Source organism: Xenopus laevis, chromosome 4S, assembly GCF_017654675.1.
Source record: "Xenopus laevis strain J_2021 chromosome 4S, Xenopus_laevis_v10.1, whole genome shotgun sequence".
NCBI lineage: Eukaryota > Metazoa > Chordata > Amphibia > Anura > Pipidae > Xenopus > Xenopus laevis.
In genome coordinates this window covers 50,887,975-50,903,638 of record NC_054378.1, presented here as the reverse complement: position 1 = coordinate 50,903,638, position 15,664 = coordinate 50,887,975, and positions in this window count along the sequence as shown.

The window sequence follows — 15,664 nt, the reverse complement described above, 5'->3', positions numbered from 1 at the left end:
GTTCAGTGTGAATCTCATGCCAGCGATAATGGTTTTCAGGCAAGTCTCTTCTTATAATATAAGTGAGAGCATTTTATGACTCATGTGATTCCTACTGACTACACGTAGAATATCAATGTGCCATATGGAATATGTTGTGTTTTGACTGCTACAATGTTCTCAGTAAGGGCCACAGTGTTGGGAGAAAAAAAAAAACATTCCAAAGAATGACCACTGTGATGAATAATATTTTTGTATCTCATACCATTATATACATTGAAGGAATGTTTTACATTTATACTGTAAACATTCTGGTAATCCTTACTTGTCTGGTGCTGAAGAAATAATGTAGACTTTGTCAGCTTTATCCATGTCATCATTAAAAATTCATTAGAGGGTAATGCAGTTTGAGGTTCTGCACTAATTGCTTATTATAAAGCTGAAGAATTTCATATTATGTTTTATGATCTTCAGATTTTCCATTTAAAGCATCTATTTTAGCTAGCTTAATTGCCAGTTTCTAGTGCAATACTTCTCACTACTAAATTCTGATTCTTCTTGGCTCACAAATGCATATTAAACTGCTTGTTGTTTGTTAAGAGAATCGTGCATATATTTACAATGTTCAGTGAGAATATGCATCTAGACTACCATAAATAAATATTAGAAAATGCACAAAAATCTCAAAAGGGCATCTAAGGGCAAACCCAAATAAAATGATAGACATTTAGAACCGCTTAAGATGCTGGAGCATTTAAAGGAATAGTTCCGTGTAATAAGAAAAACTGGGCAAATAGACAGTATGTGCAAAATAAAAAATGTTTCTGATATAGTAAGTTAGCCAAAAATGTAATGTATAAAGGCTGGAGTGACTGAATGTATATCATAAACGAACAGAACTTCCTGCTTTTCAGCTCTCTAACTCTGAGTTAGTCAGCGACTTGAAGGGGAGACACAAGAGACACAACTGTTCAGTGAGTTTGCAATTGATCCTCAGCATTCAGCTCAAATTCAAAAGCAAACAGCTACTGATTGGTTACTACCTAGTAACCAATCAGTGTAAACCAATAGAGCTTCAATGCCGGAAGTAGCATTCTGGATATTATGTTTGACATCCAGTCACTCCAGCCTTTATACATTACATTTTTAGCTAACTGAAGATATTGGAAACATTTTTTATTTTGCACTGCCTATCTATTTACCTAGTTTTTATTTTTATACTGAACAATTCCTTTGTGTTCTTGTTAAGAATCCTGATTAAATCTAGCCATAGAATGTGAATATATTTTTCTTTATCACCAAGTATGCATCATTTCTAAACACTGAACAGAGTTTGGTGAAAATAAAGTCATACAGTACATATGTTTTCCTAGTATTTTTAGTATTAGGATGCATTTAGCATTAGGCTCTTTTCATCCAAAAACTGCCAAATAGGGCCTTTGATGCAAAATAGCAGATAAAACACAATATCATTAAACTAAATACAGGTTTTCAAGATTCAAAGACATACCTTGACTAATTCTTATTTCCTTCGAACATCTTATTAAAAAAACGTTGTTTTTCAGATTTTAAGCTTTTAGCCTGCAGAGAAAAAAAATAAAATCTATAACATTGTGTCAGGATATACAGCAAGTGTGAATTTAAGTAATATGAATAGAGATTTACAAAAAATACAAAGCCTAACTCTCAACGCTATTTAAATAGAGTATTGTTGAAATACAACAGGAAATTGTTTATGTTAAAAGGTAGACTATCTATAAATGTCCTACCAAACATGCAATCCCTCTTCATCCTTTTAGACATCATATACAATGGATGACAATTACTATTGCAGTAATTTTTATTTACAGCTTTCCACCCTTGACCGAATGTATTGAATGTATAAGGATATTGGTCTGCACTTAAAACATTTAAAAGGCATTCTATAAAAATCCTATTCTCTGCCTTGTTTTTGGTTCCTGCATGAACTGAAAGTATTGGTTGATTTTCCTGATTTCCTAATGTATATCTCCTCAAAGAAGAAAAAAAGACTTCTAAAATGCTAAAAACTGGGGAATAGTGTTCACTGTTCAGTGCTGATTACCATTTCTATGGTAACAGATGCATGAAATCATTTATCCCACAGAACTCAAATTTTTTTTCACCAGACTCCAACGGGTGAAAAAATTTGTTGCATATTGAGTTTAATGCATTGGGCAAAGTTTTTGCCGTTTCGTGAAGCAAAATGCGTCAGATTCGCCCATCATTACAAATGACAAAAAAAAGAATGCCTTGAGTCTACTGCGGATGAAACTGAACAGAAAAAATATAATAATTCATTAATCAAAATATTTACGGATATGCTATTGCCTTCTGGAAAATATAGCTATAACCTATTAGGTATACCCTAATAGTTGGTTTTGCCCCATTTGGCAGAAACAACCTCAACTGCGTCATATTTGAGGGGTGTTTTACATGAACAGTCATTGCAAATTCCCCTGCAGCATCTCAAGGCTTTGACTTGGCCATTGCAGAGCTCTCAATATTTTTCAGCCAATCTTTGATGGATTTACTGGAATTTTTTGGGTCACTATCATGTTACAAGGTTCACTTTTGGCTGAGCTTCAATCTTCTGACAGATGGTATCAACTAGGAACTTCTCCACCACCATGCTTTATTGTGGGTATCATGTTATTTTGGCAAAATGCTCTTTTGCACTTCCACATTGCTGAAGTCAGTGAACTTGTACGCAGAAGCACCTTTTAACCCACAGGAACTCTGGAGCTTCTGCCATCAACTACTGTGTTTACTAGGGTTAATGTCCTGCAATTTGACATCAATAGTTGCCAAGATCCCAAGATGAAATTCTGGGGTTCTTAGAAACTTCTTTTGGGATCTTGGGTTCTGTTCTTGAGCTCAGCTTACAGGGGAGGCCTGGCCTGAGCAAGTGTGCAGTTGTTTGATATATTTTAATCTAAGCATGGTTTAGATCATCTCTTACAAAATTAAAATAATTTGCACCTGATCTGGCACAGCTGATTCTAATTTTGGTATCTGAGGTTGTGCTAAATGTAGGGTTTACTTACTTTTTCCACACATGAAATATGCTTTTAAATTACACAAAGGGTTACAAAATGTAAATGGTGCATTATAATTATTATATCACTTTTTCCAATCAATATTGCTGAAACGAGTATGTGAATGTTGAAATATGCTGGAAAAAAGTCAAAGATTGCCATGGGGTGTACTTATTACCATGACTGTGCATCCAAACCCTATGTAACTTGCTTCTAATTCATTATTAGCATTTGCAGAAAATACATTAGGCATAAATCTCTGCAATCTGGTCTTGCTACAGCTCATGTGAAGAGAAATTATGTTGAAAACCCATGTCATTTTGCGACTCACATAAAAGCTTTAACTGAAAACGTTAGGATTACCCTTAAATGACTCGGAAATAAACACATCCGGTTCAGTGACATTAAAATGGAATTTTGCTTTCATGTTCAAGTTCAAATGCTGTGAAGCATTACAAGTCAGATGGAATAGGAATTGATTTCCTAACAAATATATAATTTTCTTGATTTTTAAAACTTGCAGTGGCTCAAATCATTTGTACAACATTTTAATCAGGAGCTACAGCTCTGGTGCTATGATTCATAATGCTGCCAAATAAAATTAACCCAGAAATCGTTTCATTGTCAGAAATCCTTTCACTTTGAAATGTTTTGTTCTTGACGTGAATTCTGCCGTTGAGATAACGTTAATTAAATTATCAACGCACAAACATCAAAGCAAATCAACTTCTGCAAAGATGTCCCTGTAAGTAGCTGTGGCTTTAGGCAGAGATTTGCTGCCTTCCACCTGTAATGCCAGAAACTATTACCCATGTTCAGATCTCTCATTTATTACACTTTATAGCATTTCTTGCCTGGCTCCAAGTAAATTAAATGTTAAATAAAATGATTTGTTACACATTATCTATAGTATATATACACCATATTAGTCAGTATCCAATGATACGAAACGCGTCAGGGAATGGATGTTTTTAATATGTTGGAATAAATATTTACTTCTTTTAATCGAACGGGTGAATGGAGTGCTCGTCAAATCTTTTCTACTGAATATTAGTCAGAAACCTTAGCTATTATTAAGGCTTAAATATGATCCCTTTTCACTGTAGGCACAAGGGTGTTATTAGAATATGTGTTTTATCTTGATGAAAATTGTAGAGAATAACAAATAAATGGCAGACTTTGGACAGTTCATATTTCTGAACCTTATATGTACACTCAAAGAACATGTGACCATAGACTTAACAATTACAATCTTTCTTCGAAAGGATCTTTCCAAGAAAGACTGTTTGTTTCAATACAGACGTGTAGAGCTGAATTGTTAGATATACAGGGAGAAACAATAGAATTCTACCTGTATGTGATGATTCAGCACTAACAATGGCCGATGTTTGCCTCCAAAGGCACCTGATCATATTTTTCCGTCCAGCCCAAACGACGAGTCGACCGATATCCGAGTCTTCTGCCAATATCGGTCAACTCTTTTCCACCACACATGCACTGAATATTGTATGAAATTTTTTTCGTACAATATTATCTGTGTGTCTATGGCCACCTTTAAGCGATGGTCTACAAGGTCTTACAAATGAATCACATAGATGGCCTACAATGTAACCATTCATGTCTCAAAAAACTTGTTTGGTAATGTAAATATAGATGGACCAGCGCTCAAAACAGCTTGAGGATAGACAAAAAGGACAATTGACTTATATAGTGTAGTATTTTTTGTTTATGGGTGGTCACACACTCTATAAAGGGGGTACTCCTTCTCCTTCACCTTTAAAGTTGTTACTTTTATCCAAACTGTGATTTCTAGGTGGTGGGTACTTACAAACGTTTAAGGTTTTTATGGGCCTTCAGGAATAATGCTGGCCTTAGTCCTGCTCTCAGTCCATCTGAAAATCCGCAGTTCTATTTTAAACTTAAGGTGCACAAGTCTAGTCCATTTCTCAGCAGGAATTCCAATAAACCTTATTTTCAGAAGTGCCGTCTTTCTTCGAGTTCTTGTCGTGTTTACAGTGGGGACACTGTTGGACGGAGCACCTGATCTGAGGGGAGAGCGGTGAGCATGTGCGGTCCTTTTTCGCCTTCCTTTCTAGTCCATTCAATCCAAACAAGTGGGAGCAAATGCAGTCTTGAGATGTGCCTATTTTATGCTGTCTCCTATTTTTCAGTATTGTGGTAGATCTATGTGAAAACCTCTTGAATTTTTTCCCTTTACAAGCAAGTCCATAATCAATCATAAAATTTTTTAAAAAATCCTTCAGTCTGAATAGAGTAGCTGTATCAGGTATACGTGTGTGTGTGTGGCTAAGCGTAGGTGGGCTAATACACAAGGACCCTATATAATTTTTTATACTTATTTCAAAATACTTGTTGACAAGTTACTTGAAGCTATACCAACAGCCTCAATGTGCTCAGGTACCTTAACTGACAATACTTTATCAAATAATGTTGGCTAAAGCTGCAAAAGATAACCAAAATATAATCTTGAGTTTAGCACCTTTATAATATGATTTGCATAATAGCTCCTAGTAAGCACCACAAACAATGTTCAAATGTTCAAAAAATTCAAAGTACAAATTTAAAAAAGGAAAAAGATAATTTTCAATTCCTATAGTACAATGCCAATTCTGACCTGGTTTGCAAGCAAGAAACAAATTATAAGCACTTATGAATAAAAGTATGTTTATGCTTTACATGTTGTAAATTTAAATTACATTTATAAATGGACTTCTTACAAGAAAAGAGTGTGTACACGAAAAAAATTGTTTTAACTTGCTTGGGTGCAGAACCGCCGCAGTGTTATTCAAATTGAAATGAAGTCTGCACACTCAGGTCTAAAGAAACAAGGAGCTGGGGTTTTCCGGATAATGGATCTTCGGACCTGGATCTGGATATTTCGGACCTTTATACCTTAAGTCTGCTAGAAAATCATGTAAACATTAAATAAACCCAATAGGCTGGTTTTGCTTCCAATAAGGATTTATTATATCTTTGTTGGGATCAAGTACAAACTACTGTTTTATTATTACACAGAAAAAATAAATCACTTTTTAAAATGTAGATTATTTGGATATAATGGAGTCTATGTGAGATGGTCTTTCTGCACTTCGGAGCTTTCTGGATAATGGGTTTCTGGAAAATGATCTTATACCTGTATATATATATATTTCTTCCAGTTCCATTCTATTGCATACAATCGATAACTCCAAAAGATGTGTACACTGAAAAATATATAAGTGCAAATAACTTCTGAGAAATCTGAACAAATGTTATCTGCCACACTTGTGAAAACACCGGTGGTAAATGTGGCTAGCCTCAGGACACCAGTGATGTAAAGATCATTAAGATTAATCCTTATGCTCTCCATAAAGGAGAACTAAAGATTAACCTAAAGATGTAGGTTACATGTCGTACATTATATTTTGGGCTTCTGTACCAGCCCTTTAGCAGGGAAGATCTGTCTCCAAAGATGCCCCAGTAGCTCCCCATCTTCTTTTCTGCTGATTGACTGCACATGCTCTGTGCTGCTGTCACTTACTGAGTTTAGGGACCCACTCATAATATACAGTACACATAGAATAGAAATGTCACAAGGCTGATTAGTAATTAATACAGATAATAAAAATACACAGGCTGAAAGCAGCCGAGCCTACAGCTCCGTGTGCTCATGGCTAGTGATGAGCGAAATTATTCGCCACGTTTCGCCCCAAAAATGATGCCCATAGACTTCAATGGGTAAAAAAAATTTTCACTTGACAAAAAAATTGACATGCCACATCGCACGACAGAAAAAATTTAATGCCCACAGACTTTAATGCATTTTGGTGAATTTTTGGTCAAGTGAAACGGGTCAGATTCACCCATCACTACCCAGAGCCTTTAGCTTGTGCTGAGCAGATCCAAATGAGTATGTGTTTACTTATTTATTATGGGAACAATCCCTAACAAGAATTTCTCATTTTGAATGTAACTTATCACTCGTTTGGCGTCTCGAGGGTCACAACCACGAGTACAAGTATCAAATGTTGGATCTTTTCCGTAGAACTAGTAGCAGCTACTGCCATGTATTAGCCAGATGTACAACTGCCTCTCATTTTAGCTATTCCTGTATAACCCTCACTCTCTCAGTGCCCTCATTAACTGAGCATTGCTGTTCTGCAAATACCTTTTAATTATATATATATATAATTTAATTATTTATGAAAAATACATTACATTAAAGCATAAAGGCAAAGCTCTAAAGATAAAAATATAAAATATATCATCATGATTTTTTATTTAAAGATTGAAATGTATGAGTAAGGCTTGCTGAATTTATAAGCCATATGTTCTGCCTTTCAAGCTCCACTGCAAAATCTTTGCTTAAATTCAGCAAGGTTCTGTACAATTTATTAAAGAAAGACAGGTGGCAACTATTAATAGCTACACACAGGGGAACTGGAATATAAACATATTGCACACTATGTAAAATAACCACATGATTCATTATGACAATCGTTGAACATTTACCAAGTTGAAGGAAGCTGTCCAGTGATCAAAGGTCAGATAGTAATTGCTGGCATAAAAACCATTTTTATTGTTTGGATCAAGACAAGAGAACATATAATAGAAGCTTTGCTCATATCATTTGAATCAATTAATCTTGTTGCAAAGAAATATGCTCTGCAAGTGTAATAATGTTGGCTAAATACTGATGGGCTGCAGCCTCTTTCTCCAAGGCTTCCAGTTGTTTTCTCTGTAGTTTTCTATTAACACAGAATGTAAATTGAACAACAGACACAATACAAATCTCACTTTGGCTTTAGAATTATTAAGAAAGGCTTGTAAAAAGGGACCAAAAGCCTAATGGCAAATAAAAAAAATATCATGGGTGAATAATGAAACATCCTATAATAATTCGCCATTCGTCATTGGATTAAAACAAACAATACAATTTTAACCATATCAATGTTTACATAGAACTAAACAAAGTAAAAATAACTTCTCAATTACCCATGTGTTTCTTATGTATGTTTATTACATATGAATTGATTCATGACACATGGAAGTACCTGAACAGTCAGGCTATATTAGTCTGAATTTATAACCCTGTTAAGAATGCTCCCTTTAATTTATTGTAATCTGCTAACACAGAAGAATTATTAACACTTAAGTAGGAGGTTTCAATTGAGTACTAAACAAAGTGCTTACAACATTTTCTTCTATGTACTCCACGATTGTTTGGGTATGCACACACTAGCATTATGCCAGTGGTCATCCCCTCACCGATCTTCACTGCAGGTTTACTGGCATGAACAAGCTTATGTCATTTGTTCTGCTGTAGGCAACCTGTAGAGAGTCAGGGCGGGCTCATACAACCCATAAAAAGAGAAATAATGAATCCCAGTGTACTCATACAGCCCCATTGGCTTTGGAATTAATCTGTAGCATCTAGGCGCTTAAAGGCATGCATCACTCTTTAGAAAGCACATTGTAAATACCTTTTATGAGGGTAGCCAGAAATAAACATATATACAATAAACAATAACATGCTAAGTACAGCATTTGTTTTGAATATATTTAATTATATAAACACACAGATATTGTAAAAGAAGTGGCACAACTATATTGTGCTGGGTACCCCTGCAAAAAAAAATCTTCAGAGGGGCCAAGCGCACTTCGATCCCCATCCTCCCACCCACTTCCTGTCCTGCCTCCACCCCGCCCACATCCCGCATTCACCCGCCCACTCCCTGCCCCGACTACGCTCACTCCCCACCCAACTTGTGTCCCCCTTCCTCACTCTCCACCCAATTTGTGTGCCCCTTTTTTATTAGCTATAGAGGAAGATTCTTCTATAGTTATGCCACTGTGTAAAACTATTCACACAAGTATAACATGCCTTGTTTACATACCTACCATGAGAAATATACTTACATATACTACATATTTAGCTACTTCCATACACATTTATACTTTTTCAGACTGGTCATAAAATTGAAAAAGTGGGCACAGATCAGCTTGGTTGATCTTTTTGTTTTTAGGCAGCTTCAGTCAGTGCACAATACAACTGTACTAGTATAGCAGAGTATAGTACAATATAGTGTTCTCAATAGCACTTCAGTGTTCTCTAGTTATATTGATTCCTCCCATAAATTGTGCTATAGATGTAGACCATCATCAAAATTATACATACACCTGCACATTAGCAACATATTACTATTATACTAAATATTATCAATCATTAATGCATTAATGAAAAATAATGAAAGCATAAGAAAACCACTAGCAGAAAGTTTTTACAAACTAACGTAAAAAAAAGTGAGAGCCAAAAGTAAACAAACAAACCTATTTGATTTTTCCACTGTTTCTACTTCAGCATCCAGAATCTTATCAGCTATTAGGTTGTTTCTCTTCAAAAGAAGACTCTTTTGTAATTGCAATTAGATTCTAAGTGCATTAGATCCTTTTACTTCAATCCTACATTTATCTTGTATGTGCTGAATTTGACTGCAGAATATGAGGATGTTGGAAAAAGTAGCAATTTATTTTACATAAAAGCTTTATTATTTCTTGCATAATAATATCAAGTCAACTTTATACCTGGCCAAAATCAAGAATGAATGATGAAATTCTGATTTGATAGTTCAGAATGGAAAAGAAGGTCACCTTAAAAGAACAGTTCCACCAAAGAATGAAATTGTTTTAAAGTAAAGATATACTTTATATACTGCCCTGTACTGGTACTAGCATATTTGCGTCAGAAACACTACTGTAGTTATATAGTAGTAAATAAATAAGTTGCCTTGTAGCCATGGGGCAGCTATTCAAAGGACCCAGGTTACATAGCAGATAGCAGATAAGCTCTGTAGAATATTATGGTGTTCTATAAAAGCTCTGTAGAATATAATGGTGTTCTATAAAGCTTATCTGTGATTTAACCTGTGCGATTTAGTCTTTTTTCAGTTGCCTCCATTGCTACACAATCAGCTTGTTTATATAAACTATAGTAGTGCTTCTAATGCGCTATAAAGCAATCCAGCACTACAACAGTATAAAGCACTACTACAGTAATGCTTTACCAGTTTTACCAGGCAGCCCAACAGTATACATTTGAATTATAGGTTTTGGTACTACTCTTCCCTTAATTTTTTAGCCCTTGTGGCTGTCCAGATAGGGCTGGTATTAAGTGGTGCTTTTGCTTTGCAATCTGCCTGTTAGCCTGAGAGACAAATGATTGGATCATGCACAGCAGATCTGTACAAATGACACTGTACTGTCTTTTGTTTTTTCCTTTCTTTTGTAATATGTTCATTAATGATATCAGTACAGTATATGACTCCCCTCGTAAAAGGTAATAATGGTAGTGATGGTGGTTTTTAGCACAATAAAAAACTGGGGCAGTTGTTGCAGGATATTATACTGCCTCTATGTTTTTATTTTCATGCCTTTACTAGGTTCTATGCATTTTATTAATAAATGGGATAAGACTGCTTCTCTAGTTTAGTCCCTTTTTTGAAGGTCTTTCTTTACATCTGTAACATCTTTACACGTTCGTAAACTACAATAAACCATTCACTATATAAGAATGCAGGGAGTTGCAGTCTTGCACAATCTGTGAACCCAAGGTTAAAGTAAATTATGGAATTCTGTCATGTTGGTGGCCCCAAACTGTCCCTATGAGTTACTCTAGAGCCTTAATTGCTTCCTGTCATCTTCAATGTTTGTCACAAGCTAGTACCTATGGCCACTACTATGACATGGAAGTGTAAATGCACCAGGTCATGGCAGTGGTCATCCCAGTGGGTATTAACTGCTAACGAATGAAGAAAATTATAGGAAGAAATTAAAGAGATAAAAAAAAGCTGAAAGAGACAGGTTTGGGTCATTCACATGACAAGTGTACATTCGTTCATCTTTTATCTCAGCTGCTACCTTACCTTGCAATTTTCCTTAAGATATGTTTTTTGGTGAGCTCCTGTTAAATAAAAAATACCTCATGGGGCGACTTCGGAAAACGAATCGCAACAAGTGCCATCCCGCCGTCGATTTCCATTGTAGCTGGCGGGAAGGCAGGGGAAGGCAGTTCAGGGAGATTAGTCGCCAGGCGACTAATCTCCCCGAATCTGACCGTGTCTCTCCGCCCTAAAGGCAGCTGTTAGAATTGATACAATAGTTGCTAATATTCCAAAGACACTAAGGGGCCGATTCACTAACTTCGAGTGAAGGAATCGAAGTAAAAAAACTTTGAATTTCGAGTAGTTTTTTGTGCTCCTCGACTATCGAATTGGCGTAAATTCGCCTGAGTAGAATGATTCAAACAGATCGAGCGCAAAAACGCTGCGACTATTCGCCCATTCGATAGTCGAAGTACTGTCTCTTTTAAAAATACTTTGACTGCCTACTTTGCCACCTAAAACCTACCGAATTGCTTTAAAAGCCTATGGGAAAGTCCCATAGGCTTGTTTTCCAAGTTTTTGATCGAATAAAAAGGTATTCGATCGAATGAAAATCCTTCGAGCGAATATTCGATCGAGCGCCTATTCGCCTGGCGAATATTCACCAATTCGACTATTCGCCAGCGTGTAAATTCGCCCGAATTGTCTATTCGATTCTATTCGATTCTATTCCCCAGTCGAATTTCGAGGGATTTAACCCCTCGAAATTCGACCCTTGATGAATTTGCCCCTAAATGTAGCATATGGTAACAATTTAGAATGTTCCTGGATTACTGAGCTGCCAGACTGAGACACCAGAGACAACATTAAACTTCAATTTTGGGAAAGAAATAAAAAATGGAAAGCAATGTGAAAAAAGTCGTTATTTCTGGTGAAAACAACTCAACTGAAAAAAAAACACTGACACAAATATTTGCATTACATACTGTATGTATGATATCCACGGCAGTTTTTCTCTGAGATAATTCTCTGTATTTTGGTCTGTCATTATATATAAAGATGAACCAAGACAAAATACCTGACAACAACCCCTTGTATTATGACCGGTTAGCCACTGACATTCCACACTGCCCTATGCTTTGAAATGGTTTTCGCATAATCGTCTGTGTAGTTTTGATCCTGATATGCAATATATCTCAGTCCGTGAAGGGTTAATATGTTACAGTCCTTTCAAAACATGTACATTTGTTTAGAACAAATGTTTGCTATTCAGAATGATTGTAATTTTACCCTGAGGCTGATGACCCAGAGAAGAGGCAATTTAATCCACCATACCACAAAGATGTACGAATAAAATCACACTTTGACCTTTTGTCTCTGAATATAAGTAGAGGTATTTAACACAGAACGTTGAAGAGTTATTCCCTGATTGAGTCATTATCCATTTTTACACAGGGTGAGGAAATTTACTTTTTTAATTCATTCACCATAGCAACATGCTCTTCTGCAGCTATTCCGCCTTCCATGGTAGCTTTTAGCTCATCATACTTGGAGCGTAAAACTTCCTGCTGTTTTTGCAGCTCTAGCAGGTCTTCCTCATCATCTGCTTTGTTATTCTAGAAACTGACAGCAAGAAAAAAGTAATGATAAAATATTAAAATGAGCTATGTAATGTATGATAAGGTCAGGTTACCATTACATTTATCTTAATCTTCTGAAATCAAATAGCAGTATAGAATAATACACAGAATAAACCTGCAACTGGTCAGTCAAGCTTTGGTTTTCTTCCATTACTATCTTGGCTTGAGCTTATATTAGCTACTATCAACATAAAGCAACAAAAAAACCTCTATTTTTGTAATGTAGTAGAACCCCGATTTTAAATTTTTTTACAAAATGTGCCACAATGAGCTATAGCTGTTGGTTTTCACATTTGGGTTATCAACGTCTACATTTACATGAGCTTAAGTACTGGTTGCCAAACTTTTTTTGTTCAAGGTTCTTACTAAAGCAATGACTTCCTTTGCTCACAACAAAGTTACAGATATAGTAAAAATAAGAGTATGAATGATCCAGACAAAATATTATGCAGCATATTATGCCCAGTCTTCCTTACCTTGGCGACCAGTTACCCATGAAACTGTTTCAAGTCTACACAGATGCATACAGTTTGGGAAGAACTGAGCTAGAGTGTGAAAAATTGACTGAAACACTATAAAGATGTCTACACTTAACTGGAAACCCCTAGCCTCAATAAAACCAGTTTAAATCTCCTACTAACCAATCTCTCGTCCCTGCAATCAATCATAAACTCTGCTGCTAGAATGCTCTCACATAAGAAGAAACCTGTTCAGCCACTGGTAAAAACCCTATCATGGCTGACTGTTAAGCAAAGGATAGCATACAAAATCCTTCTGCTAACATTAAAGGAGAACTAAACCATAAAAATGAATAGGGCTACAAATGCAATGTTTTATAAACTGAACTTATTGCACCAGCCTAAAGTTCCAGCTTCTCAATAGCAGCAATGATCCAGGACTTCGAACTTGTCACAGGGGGTCACCATTTTGGAAAGTATCTGTGACACTCAACAGCTGCTCAGAGCCCACTGAGCAGCTGTTGAGAAGCTAAGCTTAGGGGTTGTTGCAAATTATCACGCAAAAAATTAGGTTGGTCTGACATATAAGCTGATGCCACAAGGCTGATTAATAAATTCTGATGCTAGTTGCACTGGCCATGTAGTAATTATCTGTATTAATTACTAATCAGTCTTATATTGTGACATTTCTACTCTAGGGGGCACATTTACTTAGCTCGAGTGAAGGAATAGAAGAAAAAATACTTAGAATTTCGAAAGTTTGTTTTGGCTACTTCAACCATCGAATTGGCTACTTCAACCTTCGACTACGACTTCGAATCGATTTGAACTGAAAATCGTTCGACTATTCGATAGTCGAAGTACTGTCTCTTTAAAAAAAACTTCGACCTCCTACTTCGCCAAGTAAAACCTACCGAACATCAATGTTAGCCTATGGGGAAGGTCCCCATAGGCTTTTTAGGCAATTTCTGATCGAAGAAAAATTGTTTGCTCTATGGATTAAAATCCTTCGAATCGTTCTATATTCTAAGTAGGATTTAACTTCGACAGTCGAATATCGAGGGTTAAATAACCGTCGATATTCGAACCTAAGTAAATGTGCCCCTAAGTGTACTGTATATTGTGAGTGGGTCCCTAAGCTCAGTAAGTGGCAGCAGCACAGAGCATGTGCAGTGAATCAGCAGAAAAGAAGATGGGGAGCTACTGGGACATCTTTGGAGACACAGATCTTCCCTGCACAAAACATAATGTACAATATTTATAGCCTACTTCTTTCTTTCCTTGTCTTTTAAAGCCCTTCAAGTGCAACAATAGTAAGCTAAGGAGCCACATAATTACCATTCAGGATAAGTTACAGTATGTCTCTTTTCCCTTGTAGTTCTTTGTGCAACTGCTTATTCTCTTCATAACCTCATTAACTCGTGTTTTAAAATTTTTAACTGCCTCCTAAAAAAGGAACAGATGAGAGAAATCATGTTGTTCTAAATCCAAATATCCTCCTATAAATATTTTAGTGCTTCAGATACCATAATTTACAGTGTATATATTCAGTTCCTGCATTGTAGCATTTAAAATATAAAAATTCCTATTCTAGCACTACTGTCAGTATTGCTATTTCTGGAAAGGTTACTCGAAAATGACTCACTGTTGTCATAACTTTGTCTGCTTGGAATATAAAATTAATTTTCAGACACATGGACCAAAACAGTAATTAAACGGGATCCCTTTCAAATTGGGATGGCCGATAAGCTTTGTTTGCAACATAACCTATCCAAGCAGAATATATGGATTAATATGTAATAGTAGAGAGTAGTACAGAATACTGTATGATAGGACAGAGTGCCCAGCAAAATGCAAAAATATAGGGCACATAAATATAGACAGTATATGACAACGTAATTTGACTATAGGTAATCCAAAACAGTACTGATGACGGATTGACGCTTCAAATTAAAGCAAGCAGTTATATCTTTTGTGTAAAATAAACTGACAAATGTTTAGTCTTTTAGCCAAACAAATCCTTGATTAAAAATCTAAATATTAAAATCTGTAGTTTATGTTCTTAATGACAGTTAAAATGACTGTTAGTATCTCTATAGAGGCTCTCAACAAGCTTAAAGGAAAACTATACCCCCAAAATGAACACTTAAGCAACAGATAGTTCATATCATATTAAGTGGCATATTAAAGAATCTCACCAAACTGGAATATATATTTACATAAATATTGCCCTTTTACATCTCTTGCCTTGAGCCACCATTTCGTGATGGTCTGTGTGCTGCCTCAGAGATCACCTGACCAGAAATACTACAACACTAACTATAACAGGAAGAAGTGAGGAAGCAAAAGACACAACTCTGTCTGTTAATTGGCTCATGTGACCTAACATGTATAGTTTGTTGATATGTTTGTGAGTACAGTGAATCCTACGATCTCAGGGGGCGGCCCTTATTTTTTAAAATGGCAATTTTCTATTTATGATTACCCAATGGCACATACTACTAGAAAAGTATATTATTATGAAAATGTTTATTTACATGAAGCAGGATTTTACATATGAGCTGTTTTATGCAATATCTTTTTATAGAGACCTACATTGTTTGGGGGGTATAGTTTTCCTTTAAATATTGGGCCTAACTGACTTTTTGATA